This window comes from Rattus norvegicus, chromosome 8, assembly GCF_036323735.1.
Source record: "Rattus norvegicus strain BN/NHsdMcwi chromosome 8, GRCr8, whole genome shotgun sequence".
Taxonomy (NCBI): domain Eukaryota; kingdom Metazoa; phylum Chordata; class Mammalia; order Rodentia; family Muridae; genus Rattus; species Rattus norvegicus.
In genome coordinates, this window is record NC_086026.1 from 108,546,528 (window position 1) to 108,572,294 (window position 25,767).

The following is a 25,767-nucleotide window of genomic DNA, read 5'->3' on the forward strand; positions in this document are numbered from 1 at the left end:
CAGCAGCTGACTATGTTTGCTCATGCTCTTGGAGGGCATTCGCTAGCTGCAGATAGTTTCTGCAAGTGTGTAACATTTGGAATTCTGGGGACTTTTCAAAGGACATATAAATACTAGGGTCCTAGGAGACAAGATTGTTGGTTACCCTGAGTGGCATATTTTTTGGTTGTTTGTGGTTTCATTTTTTTAAGATTTATTTATTTATTATATACACTGTCTCTGTCTTCAGACACACCAGAAGAGGGCACCAGATCCCATTACAGATGGTTGTGAGCCACCATGTGGTTGTTGGGAATTGAACTCAGGACCTCTGGAAGAGCAGTCAGTGCTCTTAACCGCTGAGCCATCTCTCCAGCCCCAGTTTGTGATTTTTTTAACTAGTCACGCACAAAGACGATCAAAATTGCCCCCAGGACACTGAGCCCCTAATCAGCAGGAAGTAGTTAAAAACAATGTCACCTCCTTTCCTCTCTATCCTTTTTTCTCCCCTAAATCACATTAGGGGTGGAGAAAGGTGGAAGAAAAAAGACTCCACAAAGAAGCCAGACAGGAAAGAGAACCAATTCCTATGAGCTACCTTCTCTTAGGGGAGACAGGCAGGCACGTGCACGCGCGCGCGCACACACACACACACACACACACACACACACACACACACACACACATGCACACATGTAAATCAGATAAAAAATTAAAATAATAAAATAACCAGAGGAGGGCGGGCATGGGCCGCGTGTCTGGAATCCCACTACTTGGAGGCTAAATTGCAGAAGCATTGAGTTTGAGGACAGCCTGAGCTACAGAGAGACCTGGCTTTTTAAAAAAAAATTAAATTAAAAACAAAAGCAAACAAACAATCAAAAACAAAACAGGGCCGTGGAGATGACTCAGTGGTTGCTCCTTCTTCCTGTTCTTACAAAGGACCCAAGTTTGATTCCCAGCACCCAGTTTGATTGGCTGGAACGCCAGGGGATCCAACACCTCTGGGTTCCTAGGGATCTGCAACTATGTGCATATATCCACACACAGATACATGATTTTTAAAAATTAAGTAAAAAGAACACAAAACAAAAGGAAGTCTCTGGATACCAATTATTTGAATTAACTTTAAGTCACCACTATGTAAAACTTACAGACACACATCTAGAAAGGACATTGAAGTGTATGTGCTATCTGACTGCAAGCACTTCCAACAGACCCTTAGCAATAAGCCACAGTGGGAGTGGTAAAGCTTCTGCAGAGGTTTCTTCAAAGTGTTTTTAGCTATGGGAGCTTCCCTTGAAGCAGGGTCTCCCTATATAACACAGGCTAGTCTCAAAATGGAGATCCTCCTGCTTCCTATAGGACTAGCTAACAAGTGTGTGCCATCATACCCTACTTTATAGAGACCTGACTCAGTTTGCTTTGGTTTGGTTTAAGGAGCTGGTTGGGGAGACCAAAATCTTGTACTCTGTTAGCCTGGGCTGGTCCTTAAACTCACGCCAGTCTTCCCACCTCAGTCTCCCAAGTGCTAGGATTACAGGTGTGTTATCATCATGCCCAGAATTTTCTTTTACCAAATGCTGGTGATCGAACCCAGAGCCCTGGGTAGTCTAGGCAAGCACTACACATAAGAGCTCCATCCCCAAAACAAATGGAGATGCTATTTAAAAACACAGCTTCACATGGTCCAGAGTAGCCTAGAATCCCAGTGTGTCCTGATTCTACCTCCCAAATGCTGGAGTTATAGGCATATAACACCATTCTTGTCCCTATTAGAAATACTTTAAGTCAGATGTGGCTGCATAGACCTTTCTTTAGCCCTGGCACTCAGGAGGCAGAAATAAGAAGATCCCTGAGTTCAAACCCAGTCTGTTCTACAGGTGGCTACACAGAGAAATCATGACTTAAACAAACAAAAATACTTTTTAAAACAGGACATAGTAACACACACCTCTTTGCCTTGTTGTCCTTCCTCCACAGAGAGCAAGCACTACACGCAGAGCCACGTCTATAAGCTTCAGGTCAGGAGGAGTCTTAAGAGTAATATACTCTCCTCATTTTAAAGGTAAGAAAACTACAGCCCAGAGACATCCCTATCCAGGAAGACAGAGCGAGACAGGAGCAGGAAGGGTATTGTTTTATTTTTCAGAGCAATTAGCCATGTTTCCCTTGCCTCCTTTAAAGGAAATGTTCTGTACAGGGCTACCAAGTCTTTAAGCTCTTAGGTCATTGCATCGTAAGTGTGAAAGCAGAAGATCTAACACTGAGAACAAGAAATATTTTTTTAAGTATGACAACAACTTCTCAGGGAAGCTTTAGGGGTACAGAACACAGCAGGGACAACTGGCCCCACTGAACCCTCAGACAGGAATTACAGAACACTGTGTCTGTTCACTGGAGAAAGAGGAACAATATAGAGACCTCCACTTCCCCAGCAACATGCCAGCTAGGCTACTAAACTACTTCTTTAAATCAGGAAACAAGGAAAACCAACACACATGTAAACACATGTGAAAAAGCAAAACCAATACCACTCCAAAAAATAATAGGCGAAACTCGGAAAGAGAATAGAAAGAAAAGTAAAGGATTCTTTATCTTCTATTTCCATGATAAAGTGCAAAGAAAGGTGAGGCCACTGTTGCATGTGTGAGTTGAATACTGAGGGAACACCCACTCAGCCTTCTAGGTTATGTTGTCCTGGAACAAAAATGGCAGAGGAGCATGTGGACTGTGATAGAAATCATTGCTAACAGAGAAAGGTCCTCCCGAGACCGAAAACGCACTAGAATTCAGGAAAAAAAACAAATAGTAGGGTCCTACGGCTCTCCACAGGTCATTTAGACATAGCCAGCACCCACCTTCTCCCGCTTCTGGGTATTGTGGGCCTTTCCCCTTAAGCATACTATTTTAAATATGTATCCTTGGTGGTGCAAGGTTTCCTCTCTTCCTCTGACATCTGGATTCTTTACCATTATCCTCTCCACTCTCTCCAGCCACTGGAAGGCGCCATCTACACTGGCAGCAAAGGCTACATCTACTTCTGCAGCCTGTAGGCTTCCTTCCGCAGTGAATTAAGTGATGGATGCTATTAGGACTCTTTCCCCGGCTCAGACTGCTCCCCAGTAACCAGCCTTACTTAAAAGCTAAGCAAGTTTGTTACTTTGTTTTCACTTTGTAACCTAGGCTAGCCTCACACTTGTTCTAATCCTCCTGACTCTGAAGCAAAACCAGAGGATTACATATGATAACTACCGTGCAGGACTTCAGCATTTCATCTTAAAAACAATTTTACTTAAAGCATTGTAATGCTATGAAAGAGATCTCTCTAAAGAAATTTTTAAAATTTTCATGTGTATACATACAAAATGTCAAACAAAATGTAAATTATAAAGTCTAATATTACACATATTTAAGTTTTTAATTCTATAATTACCACTTTTGTTTTTGTTTTGTTTTGACACAAGGTCTCACTATATAACCCTGGCTGTCCTTGGAACTGCCTGCCTCTGCCTCCCAAGATTAAAGGTGCATGGCGCCATGACCATCTGGTTATATGGGATAAAATTCACTAATACTGGACCAGAGTCATAGAGATGAATTCTTTTTTCTGTTATGACTTTTTCAAAACGTATTATATTTTGACAATTTCATACATGTATACAATACAGCCTGGTCACTTTATCCTTCCCCCTTGTAACCCTCTCGTGATGAACCCTTTGTCCCTTGTCCCCAACAAGACTGTCTTAGAGCACCGCAGTTAGCGCAGTGTTTTGTGGGTAACAATCTGGTGATGGGATGTGGTGGGTCTCAGCAAGGGCATTTTTACTTCATTTATCACAGTTTTCTTTCACTTATTTGAATTTCACTGTTATGCTGTGTTGTTATCGTTCCTTTGAGATCAGAGGCTGCAGTGTCCCTCTGCAGCAGGGCCATAGAGTGTCCACTGTGGGTTAACAATTCAAAATCAGTTCAAACAGGAGGCCAGACTTACAAGACAGCAAGGAATTTGCTGTGCAAGCTTCTTCCCCAAACCTTGAGTGATAGTGGGAAGAGTCTACTCATGCATACTGTAACACCCACGTCCACAGCAAAGAAAGACCAGATGAGGGGTGTACATTAAAATTAAATTCCTCCTGACCAAAACAAACAGTTTACGTAACTGTTTTACAACTGCTCAGAACTGCAAAGGTGCTAATGCAAACGCTCATAGGAGCGGAGTGGGCTCTGCTGACTCTTCTTCCCACGACAAGGGCACTGTACCTTGTGCATACCAGTAGGGCCACTCCTGTTGCTTGTGTACATCCTAGAAATTCTGCCTTGTGACACAGACCTTCCCTTAGTTCTTATCTAAGGGACAAATATTCATGATGGGTTTTTCTCCTATTTGTGAATGAAAGCCATGTAACAAGACTGGGGTTTGTTTGTTTTGTTTTGTTTTTACTTAGGTCATTAATCTGTAAGCCACATCACAGAATATAAAGCAGCCATGGCCATGAAGCCGCTAACATCTCAGCCAGGTCAGGCTGTACTGGTAAAAGGCACAGACAGCAGGGACCGAAGTCCAAACACAAGAATCATCTACTACAGTTTTGCTTAAGTAGTTCCAAAACAAACCAAAGCCTCTTACTAGTGTTTAGCCACTATGGTTCCTATAGTTTACCACTGACTTGACAGGCACAAGGGGCCAAATGGGTCCTCAAAGACAAGCAGAGTATGTGGAGAGTCCAAATGGGTTTAACTAAGAAGCAGAGAGCTGGACGTGGTGGCGCACTTCTTTAATCCCAAGACTCAGGAGACAGAGGCAGGTGGATGGATCTCTGAGTCTGAGGCCAGCCTGGCTATAAAGCAAATCAAGGCCAGGGTTACACAGAGAAACCTTGTCTCAGGAAAACAAAACAAAACCAAAGGAAAGAAAAGAAGAAGGGCTAGAGAGATGGCTCAGTGGTTAAGAGCACTTCCAGAGGTCCTGAGATCAATTCCCAGCAACCACCTGGTGGCTCACAACCATCTGTAATGAGATCTGATGCCGTCTTCTGGTGTCTGAAGACAGTTACAGTGTAGTTACATATAACAAATAAATAAATCTTTGGGGTTGGGGATTTAGCTCAGTGGTAGAGCGCTTGCCTAGGAAGCGCAAGGCCCTGGGTTCGGTCCCCAGCTCCAAAAAAAAGAACCAAAAAAAAAAAAAAAAAAAAAAAAAAAGAAGAAGAAGAGAAAGGGGGAGGGGAGAGTAGAGCTTGGCATAGTGGGGTAGCCTTGAATTCCAGCACTGGAGAGGTAGGTATCGTGGTTCAAGGCCACCCTGAAGTACACAAAGATCTGTCTCAGAAAAAATAACAACAACAACAAAAAAAAAAACAGCCCCACATATTTCAGTTTTTAATTCTATGATTACCACTTTTGTCTTGTTTTATTTTGACACAAGGTCTCTGCTTGACTCTGCCTCCCAAGACTAAAAGTGTATGCTACTCTGACCAGCTGGTTATGTGGGACAAAACAACCTCAAAAGGCTAGAAAAATCTTGATCAGTATAAAAGAAAACTATGTAAAAGGAACTCTCCAGAAGTTTAGTGTTGGAATGCTGGTTGGTTTCTATTCCTTACTCCACAGGCAGTGTTTAACAGGCTCCTGGTGGGCTCTTTTGAATGTCAGCAAATCTTCCAAGATTTCTGGTTCTTTTTTTTAACTATTATTTCTTACTTATCCTGCTCCCCTCCCCTCCCCCTCCCCCAATCATTTCTCTATCCCCCCTGCCCCTTCTCTGAGCAGGTGGGGGCCCCTGGTGCCCCCCCCCAGTGGTTCTTACTCCTAAGGACCATGACAATCAGCACGGACTAAGTGTGGCAGAAGACACTCACAAGTAAGAGCTGTGAGAATGAGTCATGAGCCAACTGTACACGTGTGTGGCGGTGCTGGTGAGTAACCATCGGCCTCACATCTAGGAACTGAACCAGGGCCAGACAGCCATCTGGATGGCAAACGGCAACAGGAGAGGAATTTTAAATAGCTTCAGCTGTAGGAAAGGCTCTACTACAGCTCTGCACCTCTTAACTACTTGTCTGCTGTTGTCTTAAAAATAAGTGATGATGCACACAACGTAAAAGAGCATGCTACCCACGCTGGCTCTGTCCACAGCCACTTCAGACTCACTGTCCTTCAGTATGCAGCTTAACTTTGGTTTGCACAGAACTTATCCGTTTAACTCCTCTGGGTGACCACTTTTCCTTTAAGATATCTGACCATGAATAACAAATGGGTTTGTGAGTGACACTGTTTCTCCCCCATGGACAGCAAGGAGAGGAGGGAACTAAAATAAAGAGGTATCTGTCACTGGAATCTGTTCTCTTTAGAAGACACAATATGCTCGTTTAGTGGACGGCACTGAAAAGAGGAGAGAGGCCCGTGATCCAGCCCGGAGGTGGAACGCCTACCTAGCAAGCTAGGATTTACTAAGTGGTCTGGTAAAGGCACACTGCACACTGGGTTGAAGAAAGATAGGAGATGGGAGAGATGGCTCAGTGGTTAAGAGCACTGGATGCTCTTCTAGGACCTGGGTTTCATTTCTAGCACCCACATGGTGACAGCTCACAACCATGTCACTCCATTCCCAGGGATCCAATGCCCTCTTCTGTCCTCTGTGGGCACTGGATATGGTACACAGACGTTCATCCACACATATAAAAATAAAATATAAAAATAAGGCACCAGGCAGTCTGCATCTCGCCTGCACCAGAGCACTTATGTCTGCTGAGTGGCAGTGCAGGTCAGGCTTGCTCCACCTCTGCCAACAGAGCTCCTTACATGAAGGAAGCAAGGGATGTACACACAGCTGAAATGGCTCATTGCAGTGACGCCCAGCTCAGCCTACAGGAGCCTCAACCACAAGGGTCAGGGTGACTACTGGGAAGGACAGTAGAGCAGGTGCTTGACTTTCCCAAGGAGGGGAATGCTGAGGGGAAGCGGAAGGGCTGCTGGAGCAAGCATGGCAGGTCAGTGGAGGTATGAGCCTCTGAAGGAATCAGTCCTCACGGAGCCGAGAGAGAGAGAGAGAGAGAGAGAGAGAGAGAGAGAGAGTGTGTGTGTGTGTGTGTGTGTGTGTCTGCCCCCCAACTCTCGTGTATGCATGCATGTCTGTGTGCACGCATGTGTGGCTGTACATATCATTAATCCCAGCATTTCAGAGACAGAAGCAGGCGGGAGGCCAGTCTTGTCTGCACAGTGAATTCCAGGCAAGCTGGGGCTACATAGTGAGACCCTGTGTCAAAAACCTAAAATATAAATAAATAGATAGATAGATAGTGATAGATAATAGTATAATAGTGAGTATGCCAATAGATAGGCAAATTGAACAGTCATGCTTCCTAAAGAACATAGACTATTTAAAAAAGTTCTTAACTTAATAGTTCAAACCAGCTAAGGTACTAATCTGTTTGCCAACTTGCACAAATTCATAACCTCAGAGCTATTACATCTAATAACTTCCATTTGCTATAGAATCATAACAAAGTCTTGCTTCTATATTTCCTTTTAGTCCCTGGCAGCAATCCTCTTGCCTCAGCTCCAAGTAAGCCCGAGTACTGGGATCTAGGATCTGGGAAAAGCTAGTAAACTTCAAAGGCTGACTGCGGTAACAGAGCTAGTAATGACCACCTGTTACAGCCTGAATTTCCACCAACACAGATCATGGGTGGAACTTGTAAGGACCACCTTTACAGAGTACATTTCCACACCACAGGATGTGGGTGGAGATGTTGGGAAACACGTGACCTTCATCATTAAGGAAAAGCTCACTGCTATAAATCTTGAGAATATGGATTCCTAAAGAATACTTCCCTTACTGTTTAAATTGTATTTGTTTTGTGTGAGCAAATAGGGAACATGTACGTTTCATCACACGTGTAAGAGGAGAACTTGTGAGAGTTGGTTTTCTCCCTCCTCCATGTTAGCCCCAGGGATCAAATGCAGATTCTCAGGCTTCCTTCGTCTACTGAGCTGCCTCACCACCCCTGAAGTATGGATTCTATATCTTAAATATTGAAAACTGAGGCCTATGATGGTGCACACCTGTAATCCAAGTCCTGGAGGGAAGAGAGGGGAACAGGAGCATGGGATACCACATAGGACAGAGACTAAGGCCTAAGAAACAAGATAACTATACCAAGTCACTGTGGCAGACTTGGAATTGCGTTAGGACACTAGGTAACCTGCATCCCAGCTCCCTGTGTGGTTCTAAGTGGCTATATATGACTGTCTCTCCACTGAATGAGTGGAAATGACTGCGCCAACCTTATTCAGAGATTTGCAGGATAACGACCTGTGTCATATCATTCTTTCCCAACAGTGATGAACAGTAGCCATGGGGTGGAAGAAAGAACCCACTCTGGACCAACAACTGCTTCTTAAATATAAACACAAGCAGAGTCTGCTGTATTTGGGTCACTTTCCACTTCCACTCTGCTACAATCAACCCTCACTATTTAGTCCCTCACACACACACAGTTGCAAAGCTGTAATTAAAACTCACTATCTTTAGTCATAGGCAGTTCAATATCAAATGCTGTCCTTCTCTGTCCGAACAGGAAACAGAATCCTGAAGAAGAATGAAGACAGTGCCTCCATGAAGCCAGCAAAGCCCTCACTTCTGCTCAGACTCCAGCCTTTCTCTCTGCTGATTACTTCGCACACTGCTTTTAGGGCACCCACTGCCCATGAAAACCAACACAGCGACGGCTCTCCCCCTTTTAGCACCTCTGAGAATTGCTGTTTTCACAAACAGACCCAGCAGAGGCACTGGGTGTGAATCTGACTCAAGGCAGACATGAAACTGGGCAGAGAAAGGACATCAGAAGCCTTACATATTTTAAGAAATGCAAGACCATTAAGAACTCAGGAGGGGCTGGGGATTTAGCTCAGTGGTAGAGCGCTTACCTAGGAAGCGCAAGGCCCTGGGTTCGGTCCCCAGCTCCGAAAAAAAGAACCAAAAAAAGAAAAAAAAAAAAAAAAAAAAACTCAGGAAGCCAGAGAACAGGTGCAGGATGACAGCAAGAGGCTGAGTAAATGGTGTTCCTCTCGGTGTAAACGCACAGGAGAAGAATGAAGACTATCCAACAGGAAAGTACAAAACAATTAAATAAAGCCCTGTTTAGGAGTAGAGATATAGTTTAGCCAAAACTCTAACTTTAATTGGTCATGAGCCAAAGCACAATTTACACTACTGATAAGTTCCAATGTGAAAGGGAATATATAAGAAATATGAATCCAACATAAAAATTATAATAGGCGGAAATTTACAAAAGCCCAAATAACCCAAAAGCATACAGGTAAGAATGCTTAATATACTGGAGAGATGGCTCAATGGTTACAAGCACGGATTGCTCTTCCAGAGGTTCTCAGTTCAATTCCCAGCAACCACATGGTGACTCACAGTCACCTGTAATGGGATCTGATGCCCTCTTCCGGTGTGTCTTAGGACAGCTACAGTGTACTCATATACATAAAATAAATATATCTTAAAAATGTTTAGTATAATTATTCACCAAGGAAATGAAGATTAAAACTGCAATCAAGCCAGTGGCTGCTCACACCTGCAAGTTCAGCATGGGAAGCAAGGGGGGGGGGGTGTCTGAGTGAGCCAAAGCTACAGTGTCTGTCTCAAAGCTACACTGTCTGTCTCAAAGCTACAGTGTCTGTCTCAAAGCTACAGTGTCTGTCTCAAAGCTACAGTCTGTCTCAAAGCTACAGTCTGTCTCAAAGCTAGTCTGTCTCAAAGCTACAGTCTGTCTCAAAGCTACAGTGTCTGTCTCAAAGCTACAGTGTCTGTCTCAAAGCTACACTGTCTGTCTCAAAGCTACACTGTCTGTCTCAAAGCTACAGTCTCAAAGCTACAGTCTGTCTCAAAGCTACAGTCTGTCTCAAAGCTACAGTGTCTGTCTCAAAGCTACACTGTCTGTCTCAAAGCTACAGTCTCAAAGCTACAGTCTGTCTCAAAGCTACAGTCTGTCTCAAAGCTACAGTGTCTGTCTCAAAGCTACACTGTCTGTCTCAAAGCTACAGTCTCAAAGCTACAGTCTGTCTCAAAGCTACAGTCTGTCTCAAAGCTACAGTGTCTGTCTCAAAGCTACAGTCTGTCTCTAGGCTACAGTGTTTGTCTCAAAGCTACAGTCTGTCTCAAAGCTACAGTCTGTCTCAAAGCTACAGTGTCTGTCTCAAAGCTACGGTGTCTGTCTCAAAGCAAAAATCAAAAGCAATGAAACAGAACCCTCGATACTCACGGGTCACTGTTGCCAGGTGAACAAACTAATGAGAATCTTTTCCACGCAGAGCGTCACAAGCTGCACTGTTCTTTATTCTGTGACGCTCTTACCCAAGAGTATCAGAGCTATGTGAACATTGAAGCTAGCATTTTTCATAATAACCAAAAGAAGTCTCAACTCAAACATGCATTAATGGAAGAAATTGTGCTGAACGTTTTACAATATGGATAATTAAATACAACTATATACGATACCATTAATGAACCTCACAAATACTGTTAACAGAAACAAAATGGGCCAGGCATGGGAGCGCACATCTGTATCCATGGTAATCAGTGGGCAGAGACGGAAGAATTGCTACTCAGTTTCAGGCCAGTTTGGAATAATGAGACACTGTCTCCATTTTTAAAAAGGAGGGGTAGGGGAGGAGAAAACAGCAAAAGGACAAATACCATGAGACTGAATTTACTTAACTATAAATAACAGTTAAAATATTATTAGAGATAGGCATAGTGATTCAGGAGGCTGAGAAGGAACTGTCACTGCTAGTTCCAAGCCACAAAGAAGTTCCAGGCCAGCCTGGTTACAAAGAAACAAACAACAAAATGAAATCAAAACCACTGGGAATGGCGGCACACACCAGCACTGAGGAGGCAGAAGCAGGTGGATCTCCATGACTTTGAGGACAGGGTAGTTCACTGTCTCTAAAAAATGAAAAGGAAGAAAGGGGGCGGGGCAGCAGAATTATTTAAAGATCAAAATCATGGAGATATAAAAACATACTAAGGAAATTAAACAAAGTTCAGTAAAATGCTCTTGTGAAAGGGAGGAAGCAGAGGACAGCGCCAATACTGCCTAAGGTTGGTGCTCCAGTGTGTACGGAGCCTGAGGCTAAGTCTTCTCCCACTGTTCTTCATATTCACCGAGACAGGGCCTCTCCAGTTGGTCCAGAGCTCACAGAGGATCAGAGCCAGCTTACTCAGAGGATCCTATCTCCCCCTTCCAAGGGTGGGAATTCCAGTCAAGCTGAATGAGAGATTCACCCAGCATTTACTGGGTCCTGGGCTCTAGCCTGCTGTTTGCACAGTGAGCATTTTAACTGCTGAGCCCCTTCCCCTTTTGTACTTGCATATTTTGACAGTGACAGCAAAAGGCCTGGCATGAAGAGCCATGTGATGGGAACTCATTCTCTCGTCCGCTCAGCCTGTGGGCTGGATGTTGGTGTTAAAGACCGACCCACCACTCTGCTCCCTGGAGTGCACTCTTCCAGCACTGACTGCTCCCACCTAAGTTCCTACCTGGCCAACTGCTTATTGTAACTTTTGTCTTTACCTCCCATTTTAAGGCAGACTACAGCAAGGCTTTGTATCCTGCTAATTGCTGCTCATAACACTAGTAATAGTACTTGAGCTCCTTTATGGATCTGGGTTCAGTAACACACACACACAAGTCTGGATTACACAGCATTTCAGATTAAGAAACTCAATCTATACTATCTATTTTATAAAGTTACATGTAAAATAGATCCTACATATTATGCATAAAACCAGTAAACTTCCAGGGCTGGAAAGATGTGCCCTTGGATAAGAGCACTTCCTGAATGATTATAAGGGCTGAAGGAGTTCAGATCCCAGCACCATGCAACAAGCTAGGCATTAGTGCTATCAGCACCCAGCTCTGCCGAACAAGGGCAGGTGTACAAGGACTGCTGGCCTGGTGGCATCCAGGCCAGCTGTGAGAATGTGAGCCCAGATTGAGGAAAAGGCTATGCTTCACATGAACAGCTGAAGACTAGTAAGAGGAGACCCAAAGTCATCTTTTGGCCCACATGTGTGCAAACAGGCTTATAGACTCAGTCACACAGTTGGACACAGACACACACATAATCTTTAAAAAACAAAAACAAAAAACCTTTTGAGGCTGATAAGATGGTTCAATAATTAAGCTGACAACTGGCTATACTCCAGTTTCAGGGAATTCCACACCCTTTGACCAGGCACATGCGTGGTGCACTGACAAACATGGGAGCAAAATACTCATACGTAGAAAATAAAATAGATCTAAAACAAACCAACCTGAACTAGTGACATGATTCTGCAGGTAAAAGTATTTACATTAGCAGGTAAAGACAACCACAGTTAGATCTCTAAAACCCATATAAAGGCGGAGGAAGGGGACCAATTGGACAAACTGTCCTCTGAATACATGAGTGCTCTCTCTCTCTCTCTCTCTCTCTCTCTCTCTCTCACACACACACACACACACACACACACACACACACCCCAATAATAATAATAATGGTAACAATAATAAACAATAAATTTTAAGACTGTCTTAACCTAAGTTCACATAAAGATAGATACATAATAGCATGACCATTCAACACCCTCTTCCACTAGACACTGACTGAGAACAAGGCAGCCATTATACTGCCCTTTATTACTTCCTCTATCGTGTGGCTATCAAAAGACTAAATGACATTCCGGCAACATAAAAAAAAAAAAACAGTTTTGAAAGGTCATGCTATGCAGACAGTCACAGTACACAGCTTTCACAGTACCCTTACGTCTATGGAGAACTACATGACAATCTGACCAGTTATGTTCTGGTAAAAGCAAATGCACACTGCCACTGCATGGTCAAAGGATCAGAAATATAGACACTTGATGTCTTTATGAACATTGTTTCCAGCTGCATAAGCATCCAGTGCATATTAATGAAAAGGACTCTTGAGCAATGAAACAGAATTACAGGTAGAACGCCAGCCTCCCTGAACTCAGCAGGCAAGCTGAGACTGGACGTCCTTCTCTGCTGATCCCAACTTTATAAAAAAACATAACCTTTTAAATTAAGACAGATCAATGGCAGGCTTTGTGGTCACCTGCCTATAATCATAGCACTTGGGAGGGGAAGACAGGAGGTTCCTATCTCAAAAAACTCAAATCATGGTAGTACATAGGCCTCTAAACCCACTTGGGAGGTAGAGTCAGAAAAATCAGGAATTCAAAGTCAGCCTCACATTTGGAAAGAGTTAGAGACCAGACTATGCTACATGAGACCCTGTGTCAATAAACAGAAAACAAAACCACAAAAAGAAACCACAACAACTTTTAAATATGTCATTTTCCAAGGAAAAGCTTGACAGCTACATTCCACTGAAGGTATCCTTAGTGGTAGAGCGTGTGCTTAGCATGTGTAAGATACTGGATTAAACCTGTAGCACCTAGAAAATTACATTAGCCCTGCTCCTGGGCACAGTGGCTGTATACATGTCTCACTACAGTGCTCTGGAAGCTGAGGCAGGAAGGCAGCCCTGGGTGGAGGCCAGCCTGGGCTACGGGATGAGCTCATACTTCAAATGAATAACCCACCCCACACGATCATTCTTCCTTCCTTCCGCTCCTGGTATTCCCCTCGCCACTGTCATATCATGTGCTTTATTACTATCCCTGAGTCACACTGATCATCCTTCAAAATGTCCCTCATCTTGGGTTCGGTCCCCAGCTCCGAAAAAAAAAGAACCAAAAAAAAAAAAAAAAATGTCCCTCATCTGACTGCTTCAAGAGCCTGTTAGCCAGGCATAAGTGGTGCAGGACTTTAACCCCAGCACTCAAGAGGCAGAGTGTGAAGCACAAGGCCCTGGGTTCAGTCCCCAGCTCCGAAAAAAAGGAAAAAAAAAAGTATTCAAACTCATAGGTTGTTAATAACAGCAATGTGGAGCTCAGTGGTTAAGAGCACTGACTGTCTTCCAGAGGTCCTGAGTTCAATTCTCAGCAACCACATGGTGGCTCACAACCATCTGTAATGGGATCTGATCCCCTCTAATGACATGTCTGAAGATAGCTACAGTGTACTCATACATAAAATAAATAAATCTTAAAAAAAAAATAACAGCAGGGGTTGGGGATTTGGCTCAGTGGTAGAGCGCTTGCCTAGGAAGCGCAAGGTCCTGGGTTCGGTCCCCAGACCCGGAAAAAAAAGAAGAAAAAATAAATAACAGCAGTCTGTTTTGCTTTTGTTATCTGAGCTAGAAATGGCTTTGTGCTCTTAGCAACGCTATCACCCGATAAATCTTTATATAAGCCAATAATAAGGCAGGCCCACCATCACACTTGCCTTTAATCCAGGGCTTGGAAGACAGAGGTAGGCATAGTTCTGTGAGTTTGAGGCCAGCCTGGTCTACAAAGCGAGTTCCAGAGAGCCAGGGATACACAGAACAACCCTGTCTCCAAAACCAATAACAATAATAAAAATCGCCTTCATTCAGTACTGTCTGTGTCTCACTAGTGTGATCCCAGTACTCTAGAGACTGAAGGAACTCGAGTTCCAGGCTAGCCTGTGCTTCATAGTCAATTTCAGAGCAGCCTGGGCTAAAATATCAACAAACAGAAGAAGCACACAAACAACCCCTGATTTAAGGGGCCCTAAATCTCGGTCACCTTAAAATGAGGCTTAGGGACCCAAAATGCAAACCGTGTCTCGAGAGATTTGAAAAGAGTCAGAAGCTGACCAATATTCATTCCTTCCTTCTATATTCAATTTTGTCACAGACTAAGAAATAAAATCTAGGGCTGGAGAGATAGCTCAGCAGTTAAGAGCTCTGACTGCTCTTCCAGAGGTCCTGAGTTCAATTCCCAGCAACTACATGGTGACTCACAGCCATCTGTAATGAGATCAGATGCCCTCTTCTGGTGTGTCTGAAGACAGCGACAGTGTACTCATATACATTAAATAAATAAATCTTAAAAAAAAAAAAAAAAAAAAAAAAAAAAAAAAAAAAAAGAAATAAAATCTACAAAACTGGACACTTACCTCAAAATCACAGCCCCCATTTCAGTCTTCTAGGAATATATGATATAACTTATTGTTAAATGTGAAGTACTCATGGAAGACTTCTTCAGATTGGAAGACAGACTGCAAAATAAAAGGTTGAAGATAGAAAGTATTAATCAAAATGGACAGACAGTGTCAAATGTTTACTACCTATGTGTGTCACTTGACCATTTATAGCCACACACTGTTTAATACTTTGGGAGAAAGATCTACCAAGGTTGAAAACTTATTATATTTAGGATCTATGTTCCAATGCTCTCAGCTTTGGGACATTTAAAAAAAATCGGATACCATTTCCTTACACTAGTGGGTTTACATATTCAAGATCAAATCTAAAAAAATAATTTATAGAATGTAGTATAAAATAAAAGTGCAGGACCCCTCAAGCCAGTGGGGATATACGGTAAAACCCTGTCTCAAAAAAAAAAAAAAAAAAAAAAAAGCAACAGAATGTAAGATCATTTTCCCAAGATGGTTCTAGAAGGAACTGTGTCTAAACCCAAAGCAAAGCAGAAGACGAGAACACTGACTGAGCAGAGTCCACCTGCCTGTGCCCATTCTGGTGGCCCATCCATCATCTCACAGGAGAAGAAAGCTCAACCGCTATGCTACCATGAGGTGTCTTCTGACCACTGAGAGACGATGACAATCATCCTTATGCTCACTGAAGACGTCAAGGCCAACCAGATCAAACAGGATGTGAAAGCTGTGTTCACACTGGTATCACCCAGGTCAACACCCTGAGTTCAGTCTAATAGAGCAAGGCAGCATCCATTCAACTGGTTCCTGACTAGGACTCTCTGGACACTGTCACAGCCGTGATCACCACAGTCCAATTGGCTAATTCTAAATGTAAATCTCTTATCTCTGTAAGAATATTTAGTGCTGGAAAAATTTTTTTAGTATTGCTCTTCCAGAGAACCCAAAGGTTTGAGTCCCAGTACCAACACCAGGCAACTAACTCCAGCTCTGTGGAAATCAAACACCTCTGGCTTCTATAGGCACTGCAGTCATGTGCACATAGCTAAGGACAGGCAGAAATCTAAATAAAAATAAAATTAAAAAATTTCTAATGTGTAAACCAGGCATGGTGGCTCACACCTTTAATTCTAGAACCCAGGATGCAGGAGCACATGGATCTCTGTGAGTCTGAGGCCAGTCAGGGCTACAGAGTCGAGACCCAGTCTCAAAATCAATGAATCAATGAATGATGCAGGGCTACTCATTCAAAAATTAAGAATTTCAAGACAGAGATCGCTTAGCATTAGATTAAGCACAGTTCCTCAAGTAAGGAGCCCTGTGTAACTACACAGATGACATGCCCCAGGTGTCAGCCACACTCAAGACACTAACTCAAGGTCTGGAGGCACATGTCTTTAAAACCAGCACCTGGAGGCAGATATAATCAAAGCTCTGAATTTGAAGCCAGACATTAACTCTCTGTTAAGTCTACTAAGTGGACAAGTATTTGCCCAGCCTGGTACGATACATCTGTAGTCATAAGACTTAAAAGGTAAAGGCAGGGGAATTATGATTTCAATGTCATCCTCAATTACATAATGAGTCTGGAACCAATCTGAGCTATGTGAGACCCTATGCCAGAATCAAACAAACAAAACAACAAGTCAGACTGACCCCAGCGCCTCTCTAGGAACCCTCCCAGCCCCTATCTATCTACCTCCCCAGCCATTTTACAATCTGTAAGACAGACGTAGCTCAATGCATTTCCAACCTGGACTTGACTACTTAGCTCAGTCTTCCTGCCTCAACCTCCCATGTGGCTCCCGACTTCGGCCTCCAGGCATGCACTAACAACAGACTTAACTTTATTTTCTTCACATACTCTTCCTTCTCGGTTTTTGACAGTAGTGTCTCACATAGCCTACAATGATTTTGAACTCATGTACACACATTCGAATAAACATGGAGATATACAAACACATATGCCACAAACACAAATGGTCCCCATTCCCTCTTTTGTCCAATTTACCATGAGTAATATAGTGATATAGCCTGCTTACTACAATGAGCTAAAATTTACCTATTCTTAAACATAGGAAGCTGAGAATAGGATTTTAACAAAATTCTCTACAGCTCTGTGTGTGTGTGTATGTAGAGACATATACATATATATGTACATATATGTACAAAAATAAAATGTTATCATTACCTTTTGCTCATTGGTGTTTTAAAAGCCGGCATGTATGTCTGTGTGAGCATGTCAGAAGCCCTGGTACTAGAGTTACAGACAGGTGGGAGGTGCCATGCTGGTGCTGGGAATTGAACCCAGATCCTCTGGAAGAACAGCCAGTGCTCTTACCCACTCAGCCATCTCTCCAGCCTCTAGAGCACAGTTTCCTAAACTGGGGGTTATGGCTCCATATAAGGTTTCTCTGGGAATCACAGAAAACTGGCAGTTCTGCTACTGTTCTGCCATGCAAGAGGCAGGAGGAGGAAGGTCACTGCAAGCCTGAGGCCAGCCTGGTCTACAAAGCAAGTTCCAGGCCCACCATGGTTACAATGAGATTCTGCCTTAAAAGAAGAAAAACTTTTTTCTTGTTCTATTTTGTTGCCCTAACCTGGGCCTTGAACATAGCAATTAAGAATTAGGTTGTATTCCCTACCCCATTAAAATTATGTTTAGTAATTAATACTTTATCTTCTTAGTAAGTAATATTATCTTGATAAAGTATTCATATGAAAATAACCCAAATTTTTACACCAAAACTTTTTTGGCCAAGCATAGTTATGCACACCTTTAATCCCAGAACCCAGGAGGTAGAGACAGATCTCTTGAGTTTGAGACTACCCTGGTCTACACATATGGAATCACTATGGACCAACCAGGGTCTCAGAGTAAGACTTCTCAAACAACAGAAAATGTTTGTGAGGGTTTCTTACAACAGGGCTTCATGTGCCCCGGGCTGGTCTCAACTCTAGGGATCAAGTAACTCCTGATCCTTCAACCGCTACCACGGAAGTGCTAGAGTTACAGGCAGGCCCCACCATTTTGGCTAAAACTTTTTATTTACTTATGTGTATGAATGTTTTGCCTGCATGTATGTCCATGTACCACATATGTGCCTGGTGCCAAGGAGATCAGAAAAGGGTGTGGGGTTTCCCCAAATCTGGAGTTCCGTGCTGTTGGGAGCCACCATGTGGGCACTGGGACTCAAATCTAGGTCTTCTGGAAAATAAACCAGTGCTCTTACCACTGAACCATCCCTCCAGCCCATAAAACTTTTGTTAAGGTAGTTTCATTATGTAAACCAGGTTTGCCTTAAACCAGGCACCTACCTCTGCCTCTGGAGTACTGGTACTAACGCTGTCCATGTACTCAGTCTACTGTGTCTCTCTTGAACCTTCATCGGTTTGCATCCCCAATGCTTCGCACAGCATAAGCATATCCTCTCAACAAATGTTCCATGAAGAAGTTAACACAGGAAAAAGCTCACATGCTCTAATGTTGAAAGTGTATGTGGATGAAGTAGACATTCCCACAACTAATTCTTTAGCTAAGAAATGTATAAAAGAAACGCATGATAAATTGAAGCGAAGCCAGCTGTAGAATAAAGAATACATTCAGACCTGGCATGATACAGTCGATCAGACCTTCAAAGCTCTGCCCTACGGCAGCAAGGAAAGCTGACCCCAGAAGGCAACTCGACTCTGAACACCCACAGCTCCAGTCCTCTGACAGAAAAGCACCCACCTCTGCCCAGGAACAATTGCACCACTGTTCTTAAAAGGGCGGGAGAGGGCAGTGATGAGGCAGGGAGAACCCCAGCAACTGGGGACTAAGAGAACACAAGTATCTGGTGTTAGTGAAATACAATGTGTACTTGAACTTTTCATCAAAGTATAACAATAAAATAAACAGGGCTAGCTTGCAGGTCAGTGAAGAGGGCAGATATGACACCTGAGGGGCTGGTCACTACCAAAAATAAACGAAATAAATTAATGTTAAAAATCGGGGGGTTGGGGATTTAGCTCAGTGGTAGAGCTCTTGCCTAGGAAGCACAAGGCCCTGGGTTCGGTCCCCAGCTCCGGAAAAAAAAGAACCAAAAAAAAAAAAAAAAAAAAAAAAAAAATCGGGCTGGGGATCTACCGCAGTGGCAGAGTGTGGAGGCGCACACTGTTCCATTCTCAGTAACACACACACCACACACCAAAATAAATGTGACAAATAAATCTATCTACCCTAGCACCTTAGTGATGAACCAAGATATATTCACTAACCAGCTGAACACTCGATCCAAGGAAAATAAACCATTACAGAAAGGGCTTGGCAGACTGGAGCCCTCCCCCCGACCTCAGGCGCTGCAGCCTTCAGCACGGCTGACAGCTTCCTCTACGCCTCGGTTCTCCACTGTAAAATGAAGCTCTAAATGCAGCAACCGTGTACTGTGATTTGCGAAGTCTTTAGCTCATAGACAAGAAAGCCTCGACCCCTTGGAACAAATCAGGTATTCCGATGATTTATATCCTCATCAGTCAACTCACCAACAGTGCCTACTGTGTGGGGAAGGAAGGCATCCACTTGGTTAGATCATTTACAGACAAGGTCATGTCGCGCCCACATTTTCCTTAGTACTAGCTACTTATTTAATGTCTATGTACACAGACACATTCGTATTTTTTCTCCATTGCTCACACTCATGAGCTAGTAGTACCTTGAGTAAATGAATACCGGTGATCAGAAGGAAATCTTAATTCTGGGCTGGAGAAATGACATCTCAGTGGTTAAGAGGATTTGTGTGAAACCATGAGACCCAGAGTTCAATCCCCTTATGCAGACACATACAAATTAGTAAAATCTTTAAAATTAATTAATTAACTTCTGCTGGGGTTCATGTTACATTCTTAACAACAAAACACTTAGGATACAGAACTGGAAGAACAGGAAGTTTAACTAACACTACCATGGGCTGCAGAAGGAGATCTTGTCTTAAAAACATAAAACCAAACATTTCTGCAGTTACTTCTTCCAAGGCAGTGGTTCTCAACCTTCCTAATGCTGCGACCTTTTAATACAGTTCCTCAGTCCATGGTGACCCCCAACCATAAATTATTTCGTTGCTACTTCATAACTGTAATTTTGCTGTTATGAACTGTAATGTAAATATTTGATAGTCAACTGACAACCACTGTTCCAGGGTACACTGTAGGCAACCTTTAGGAGATCCCCTCCAAATAAAGAAGACGGGCAGGGCAACATACTTTCAATCCCAACATTTAGAAGGTGGAAAAAGAGAATCAGGAACTCGAAATAAATCTCAGCTATTACAGAGTTTGAGACCAGCCTGGACTACAAGAAATCCAAAGTGCTACAAAAGACCCAGTATCGATAATAATATTGACAATAAAGAAATAAACAAATCAGGCTTATGAAGTCTATCTTTGATTAAGTCCACAGAGCAATAATGTCTACACAAACTGAGAAAATATGTAGTAACATCAGTACTCACAACCATCTGTGACTCCAGCTCCGAGGGCGGGATCCAACGCCTCTGGCTCCCACAGTCACCTGTGCTCAAATACACATGCCCACATGCAAACAGGTACACACACACGTAATTTCAAATGATAAAAATAAATCTTTAGGTCTGGAGATATAGTTCAGTGGTTAAGAGCACTGACTGCTCTTCCAAAGGTCCTGAGTTCAAATCCCAGCAACCACATGATGGCTCACAACCATCTGTAATGGGATCTGATGCCCTCTTCTGGTGTGTCTGAAGATAGCTACAGTGTACTCATATACATTAAGAAAGAAAGAAAGAAAGAAAGAAAGAAAGAAAGAAAGAAAGAAAGAAAGAGAGAGAGAGAGAGAGAGAGAGAGAAAGAAAGAAAGAAAGAAAGAAAGAAAGAAAGAAAATCTTTAAAGTAAAAACAGCAAAGAAAAGAAAACCCCCTAAGTACTATTGATGACAGATGTGATGTTAGCATATCTCCTTTCTGAAACATGAATATAAGAACAAAAAAAAAAATCTAACAATACAAGTGTTTGCTTTGTTGTTGCTGTTTTTGTTGTTGTGTTGGTCTCTCTGTGTAGTCCTGGCTGTACTGGAGCTCGCTTTGTAGGCCAGGCTGGTCTTGAACTCACAGAAATCTGCCTGCCTCTGCCTTCTGAGTCCTTGGATTAAAAGCTGGATTGGATGCTAGCACCAGCATCACCCAGTGTTCTATTCGTCTTTTAAAGTAAACGGTTTATCAATTACATTTCAGGGCCTGTCTATTGTATTTCATTGGTTCATCTACTCAACAACAAATCTGTTTCCTTCCTCTATGCCGGAACTTTAAGATTAAGCTCAGGAATGTCTAAATCATCCACAACCCGCAGCCTAGCAAGGCAAAAACAACAAAACAAACCAAACAAACAACAACTACTCAAGGCCTTCTGATCCAAAACTCTTTCATTGATCTGCACACATATTTAACTACACTAACTTGATACATTCAGGAAGTTTTTATTTGCAGAGGGTGGTGTTGGCAGGGTCTCCCTGTGTATGTAGCTTTGGCTGGCCTGGAACTCATTAGTAAGCCATAGCTGGAACTGCAGGTATAAGCTACCACACCTGGATCATTAAACTTCCTTGCTACTGGTTTTTTAATGGGGGGAGGGGGGTGCAGAGAATAGCTCAGTGTCTGAGCACTTATCTAGCATAAACAAAACCCTGAGTCTGAATGATCTGCTCAGAAGTATTCTGAAATAAATTACACTTGAAAACAGACCAAGAAGTATAGAACTGCTACAATGGTTACCAGGAAAATATCACAAAAAAGTAAATGGTCAGGGTGTGGTGGTGCACGCCCCAGGCAGGTCTGAGAATCTGAAACCACCTGGCCTAGGTAGAGAGTTCCAGGACAGCCAGGGCTACATAGTGAAATCCTTTGGATCAAAAAACCCTAAACAAACAAGAAGCTGGGTATGTAACTTACACATGAAATGCCACCATTTAGGAGACTAAGGATAAAGGATTACCCCAGGTTCCAAGGCAGCCTAGGCTACAGTGAAACATCGACTTTCAAAACAGGAAACAAATCAAATTTAAGGCCTGAGGCTGTAACTCAACGAATAGAGTGTTTGCCAAACATGAATGAAGCCCTAAGTTCAAAACAAGCTCAGCGGTGGTGGTGGTGGTGGTGGTGGTGGTGGTGGTGGTGGTGGTGGTGATGATGATCAGCCTGGACTACATACCCAGCAGTATGTACTTGGGGCAGGAGAGCAGAAATCAGACAGCCCTACCTGACTCTCGAGGCTGGAGAGATGGCTCAGTGGTTGAGAGCACTAATTCTTCTTCCAGAGAACCCAGGATCAATCCCAACACCCACATGGCAACTCCCAACCACCTGTAACACCAGAACCCTCTTCTGGCCTCCATAGGCAATAGGCACACATGTGATACAGACACAGGTACAGGCAAAACACTCATACACTTAAATAAATACTTCTGGGCGGAGAGATGGCTCAGTGGTTAAGAGCACTAAATGTTCTTCCAGAGGTTCTGAGTTCAAATCCCAGCAATGACATGGTGTCTCATAACCATCTGTAATGACCTGATGCCCTCTTCTGGTATGTCTGAAGACAGCTACAGTGTACTTATATATAATAGATAAATAAATACATCTTTAAAAAGTACTTTAAGTTTGACTCTCAGTACTGGAGACATAGCTCAGCAGTTCAGACACTGCCCTTCTGGAGAACCTGAGTTTGATTCCCAGCACCCACGTGGCATGGCAGCTCATAACTGTCTGTAACTCCAATCCCAGGGAATCCAATGCCCTCTTCTAGCTTCCTTGGTTATCAGGCACACAAGTGATCCACAGACAGACATGTGGTTAAGAGCACTGGCTTCTCTACTGGAGGGCCCAGGTTCAAGTCCCAATCCCACAAGGCAGCTCACAACTGTCTCAATAGAACTCCAATTTCAGGGGATCCTACACAGACATACATGCAGGCAAAACACCAGTACAAATGAAATAAAATAAATGCCATAAAAGCCATACACATAAAACAATATTTTTCTCTTACATCTGACTCTACTACTCAAAAACATTGCTCCATTTGACATTAACTTCCTGCAATTCCAGTTTCCTCGGTGGTGATGTCATTAGTACCTTCATTAGAGAGTTGTTACAAAAATTACAGAAAGCACTTAGCACAGCCTGACATGTAAGTATCCAATAAACATTTGTTCTTGTTGGTCTCCTAGTCCCACATACAGTAGGAGACACTCGGGAGTGTTTCTAATTTGCTATACAAACAGACACAGCTTTGAGAGGCAAAGGTTGGAAGAGAAAGCTGGTGCTAGGCATAGCATCAGTATCGGTAATGCCAGCCAAGGGAGGAAGGGGCAAGAGGATCAAGGCTCAGCAGCAGTTAGAGGCCTGCCTAAACCACTTGAGATGTTGTCTCTAAAACTAAAACAAATACAGCCAGTGACTTGCTAGATAGGTTGCTTGCCTAGCACTCAGGAGGCCCTGGGTTCAGTTCCTGGTACTCATACTAGGCAAGTGCTGCTGCAATCCCAGGACTACAGAGATTAAAAGAGGAAAAATGCTGAAGGTTCTGCCAGCCTGGGCCACACAGAGTAGTAGCCAGGTCTGCAGGTCTACATAGCAAGACTGCCTCCAAGCACCACCACTACCACACCACCACCTCACTCTGCCCCAAACACAAGTGATAAGTAGTCTGATTACTGACTCATCACAGAGGCAGCATGAGACCCTTCCACTCACAAGTTCCTCATCAAGACATGACATGGACAGAGAGAAGGCTGAGGTGTAACTAGTGGTCAGTGTGCATGAGGCCTTGGGTTCACACTCAATAACACAAAATAAAAATACTAGAATAAAAGTGAAGTCATGGGCTGGAGAGATGGCTCAGAGGTTAAGAGCACTGACTGCTTTCCAGAGGTCCTGAGTTCAATTCCCAGCAACCACATGGTGGCTCACAACCATCTGTAATGGGATCTGATGCCCTCTTCCGGTGTGTCTGTGGATGACTATAGTGTACTCATATGAAAATAAATAAATAAATTTTTAAAAAAAAAGTGAAGTCATACAGCCTGAGTTAATAATGGACTGGGTGTGGTGGTACCCAGGCAGGGGAGGAGGTCAGCCTGACTCTGGGGATAACCTTAGCTAAACCATAAGGCCCTGCTTCAAAGACAAATGGAAGTGAGAGTGTGGCTTACTGTTAGAGGGCTTGCCCAGGACACAGAGAGCCCTGGATGCCATTCCCCAACACTGCAAAACCAGTAACTTTAAATGCTGTCAATTCATTGATGGAAATCTGTGAGACAGTGGTGACCTGGCCTTAAAAACAACTTCTCTCAACCAGAAGCTAAGGCAGGAGGATCACCAATCAGGCCAACCTGAGCTCCAGAGTGAGGCCTTGCCTGGGGCGTGGGAGTACCTCACACTCTGGATGGCAGGCAGGCAGGCAGGCAGGCAGGCAGGCAGGCAGGCAGGCAGGCTGGCCTCCAGGGTACTTAATTTCTATGAAAACTGCCATAGATTATTTTAAGTGAAGCAAACTCCAACCCTGATTGTGTTTATAATTCTAATCATCTTCAATGTCAGTTGTTCAGATCTGAAAATCCCAGTTGTTTAAACTAGTAATATAAAAGTGTGTTCAAATGAGAGTTTGGCCCCTTGATGACAGCCACTGAAAATGCCTTTAGGTGGCTTAGCAGGTAAGGAATTCGTGGAATTCTGGTCCTCAGTCTAAGGATCACTGTGGTTGACCACAGTCAGCACCGAATTATTTGGGCAATGCAGGTTGGTCATCCAACTACTTGAATGCCTTCCACCTTTTCCCCACTTCACAACTGCCATTCCTTCAGGCAACAGGACGAGTACAGTTTGTGAATATTAATACAGTTAGAAAATATTCTTAGTTACTAGAACTGCCCGGGGACAAACTACGGTCAGGAATGTGGATAGACTGTAGTTTAAAATAAAGCTTCTGGACTGCTACCCAATTTCTTTTAATCTACTTAATCCTCAGTTCAGGCATGGATAATCTGGGTCACCTTCCTGTGTAAGGCAAACCGTCACTTGCCTGTGGTCTCCCTGTGGCCTCAGCACTAGAAGAACCAAGCCACAGGGCGATTGGAAACTGAACACCTGGATCATAATGACACCATAAAAAAGGACTGTTAGATCTCAGCAGGAGATTATTCCCAGTTAAGGACCCAAACCTCAGGTTATCTGTTCAGTATTATAAGAGCTATTTTATAGGCCACATACTGATTTATATAATCCTAACATTGTACAGCTATGAGTTCCAGGCTAGCCTAGACTAGAGAGGGAGACCCTGCCCTACTCTCCCCCTGCCCCCAGAAAAACAAATCAAGGATTTACATATTTTCTGAGGCAGCAAGAGAACATGAAATTAAGCATATTGGGTGGGAATCAAGAAAGAGCTACATTTGCAAAGCACTAAAGGCAGAATACCATCCCTCGGTCATCAGAAAACCGACTACCTAAAAAAGTGCTAGAATAAAATGAACAAGCTACCCAGAATGCACACGCAAAGCAAGAGAGAGATCAAGAAGAAAAGCTGGGTTGGAGAGATGGCTCATCAGTTAAGAGCACTGGCGGTTCTTCCAGAGATCCTGAGTCCAACTCCCAGCAACAGTGCGGTGGCTCTGATGCTGTCTTCTGGCATGCAGCTGGCATGCAGGTGTACATG

At 43.3% G+C, this 25,767-nt stretch overlaps 1 protein-coding gene across 5 annotated transcripts in view; it reads right to left on the bottom strand.

Moving 5' to 3' along the window:
* Positions 1-25,767, bottom strand: part of Pik3cb (phosphatidylinositol-4,5-bisphosphate 3-kinase, catalytic subunit beta) — a 105,124-nt gene that overhangs the window by 72,511 nt on the left and 6,846 nt on the right. For 4 of the 5 annotated variants that reach the window (XR_005487938.2, XR_010054039.1, XM_017595943.3 and 1 more), the window contains exon 2: positions 15,048-15,149. The gene's annotated coding sequence lies outside the window, so the exon portion shown is untranslated. Of the gene's footprint in view, positions 1-15,047; positions 15,150-18,365; positions 18,584-25,767 lie in introns of all 5 variants that reach the window. The other variant, XM_017595946.3, reaches the window with a different exon arrangement.